Genomic DNA, 2,914 nt, shown 5'->3' on the forward strand with positions numbered 1-2,914 from the left:
GCCACGCGGGGACGAGGGCAGCGCTTCGCTGGTGCCTTTGCAGCTGTGAGAGCACATCTGCGCACACGTCCCTGCCGGGCCATCCCCGCCCCACAGGCAGGAACCCCCCGCCTTCCCCCCAGCTCCCCTCGGAGCCTCCCGGGCCGCGGCTGCCCCGGTGCTGCCCACGGAGCTGCGCACCTCGCGACACCCCCAGCCGCACACCCCGCACAGCGCTCGTGACCTTCCCCGCCAGCTGCGGATTTGCCGCCACAATGTGTCTTCAGCTGAACCATTCCCACCCAACACGGGGGGCCCCTGGCTGCCTTTATCTGGGTGCTGCTCAAGACGGAGCCGCAGAGGCTGGTACGAAGTGCAGCTGGTGGCCGGGCCATCCGTGCACAGCTTGTCCTGCCGCGGTGCCTGCTTCCCTGCTGCTCAGCTCGGGCACGGTGTGAGCAGCTGCTTTCCTGTCCACTTCAATGAAGGAGCTGGGTTTGGCAACCAGAGCCAGACTGAGGCTGTCACTGGTGAGTAGAAAGGCAAATTCTCTTACTCTGAGAGGCCTGCAGGAGGAATTTGTGTAATTACTTACTGGACAGAACTGAAAACATCAAGACTAAATACTGTGCAGTTAAAACAACACAGATAAATGGTGTCTACCATTGCTGTCCTTCCAGTTTGGAGTCGTGTGCTGGTGCTCCAGGAGATTTCATGCATGTATGTTACACACAACTAGGGTACAGCTAAAGTGGATTTTCATGTGGATTTTCAAGTGAATGCAGAATAAAGCTGCTCTGAATGTTACTGTCACCTAAGCTGGGCTTTTCTTTCTCCCTTCAAAAACCCCAGTTCCCTGGAACGGCAGTTTGAGGATATTGGAACTTCACGAGCTGCAGTGCTCTGGGGAAAACACATATGCAGGGCTGATGTACTGAATTGAAGAACAGGGTGCTAGGCTTTCAGGTCTCCAATTGCTATTTAAATTTAAATATTTTCAAACAAAAAAGAAATGTAAATCAAACTCCTCAAGTGTTAAGGATATAATAGTTAACTTCTAAACAGGAAACTGGAACTAGAAGATGCAGCATGGATGGGCTAATATCCAATTTCAATATACATCTTTAGCATTTCATCAAGCACATCAATCACTGATTGTTCTTTTAAGAAAATGTTACAGAGAAGAGAAGCCTGAGACTTAAACCTGAAAATAAGTACACCCTTGCACCAGGCTGCTAGAGCTGGCTTATTTAAAGGCATGAGAAATGTGTGGCTTCAGATGATATCACTTAAACTGTTTTCCTAATACAGCAGAACACTCCCTGTAGGGATATATATCATAATACAGCTGTATGCCAAAGCATACATACATTTAGTCCAAAGAAATGCTTTGTATTTACCTGAGTTCAAAGCCTCCTGTGTTCAGTTGGGCTCATATCTCACACTAGTTACAGTATTCTACTGTTATCAGCAGCCTACAATAACAGATGGTGATATTTTTTTAGCCATTATCAAAACATTTTCATGCAGTGGGAACTGGGCATCTGGCTTCCACCAGGACAAGTCTGCCCTCTTCCCAGGCCCTGCTGTGCATCCAGGGACCTCAGGAGCTGCCTGAGGAATGATGAATGGGGAGATGCACATGGGGTCAAACCACTCAGCTTTTGATTGCTGTTATTATTTATAAGAGTGATATGCAGCTGGGAGATGAAGAGGACTTCAGAGGTTTTCTGCACAAACCACAAATGTTGTAAATGTAGTTTAATTTGAGCTGAAACCCTGCAGGAATTTTAGGCTACCCAGAAATATGCCTGTAGGTAGCAGCATGAAATGGGCTCAGTCAAATTTCTGCTTTATCTTCTCAAACAAGGTCTGCACTCTCAGCATAGAGCTGGGAACGGCAGCAAAATCACAGATAGCCTCAAATGCAGGCAGTGTTCATGCTCATGAGTGCTGCTCCCTCCAGTCCCCAAACTAAGCTACAGTTTAATTTGAGTAACAGTGGTGGTGAGTGGGTGTTTCTGGCAGAGAGGCAGAGCATCTGCTCTGTGCATTTTTAATTAAATATTATTAATCTTCCTCTCAAAGATTATCTCAGCACTGGTGTTGCTGCAGGACTTCTCTCCATGTTGCCTCCTTCTCTGGAGAGCACAGGGACTGCACATTCTTCTGTCAGTGATGCCACAAGAAATGAGACCATCTGTCTGTCAAAAAGGATATACATGTTCCAGTCTGTTTTTTCTTGGTTTTTTTAACCCCTACTCATGGTAAGTAGGACTGATGAGGATTACTTGCATGAGTAAGACCTTCAAGAAGAGTAAAAATGGCAGACTTTTCGCAGGCTGCCATGTCATGCAATCAAGCCGGGACCTATTTATGTTCATTTGCATGTAACCCATTAAAGAATAAGGAGTTTTGCTTAAATTTTCCACAAATTCCAGTTTGAGGAAAAGCTTAAATATAGGCTTTTTCAATCCAGAAAGCCAGTGCTTTAGGAAGAATGCAAATGTGAGTGCTTTGAGGAAATCCTTATAGCCATTGGAACATGAAATCTGGTGCACAATCCTGCCGTTTCTCACGGGGAAATGGAGCGTTTTGCCATTTAAAGGAGCAGAAAAGGCCAATCTGAAGCTCTCGGAGCCTCCGCAGGGCTCACGGTCACTGCCTCTCAAGACCTGGCTTTATGTGGGTTTCTAACGCAGTTGCTTTCTCTTCCTCCCCGGAATCCCCCCATCTCTAACGCCTAACAAGTGCTAATCGGGGGTTTTCTCCTCAAAATTTCATCTTTATTTTCCGCAGGAGCAGCAAAGCGTTTGCCAGGCCGCCCCCTCGGCCGCGGGCGAGGTTGGCAGCGGTGCCCGCTGAGGCGGGAGCTGCGGGGCGGGAGCTGAGGGCGGCCCCGCTCCTGCCCCCCTCGGCCCCACTGCCTCCCCTC

The sequence above is a fragment of the Chaetura pelagica genome, unplaced genomic scaffold (assembly GCF_000747805.2).
Source record: "Chaetura pelagica isolate M959 unplaced genomic scaffold, ChaPel_1.0 scaffold138, whole genome shotgun sequence".
NCBI lineage: Eukaryota > Metazoa > Chordata > Aves > Apodiformes > Apodidae > Chaetura > Chaetura pelagica.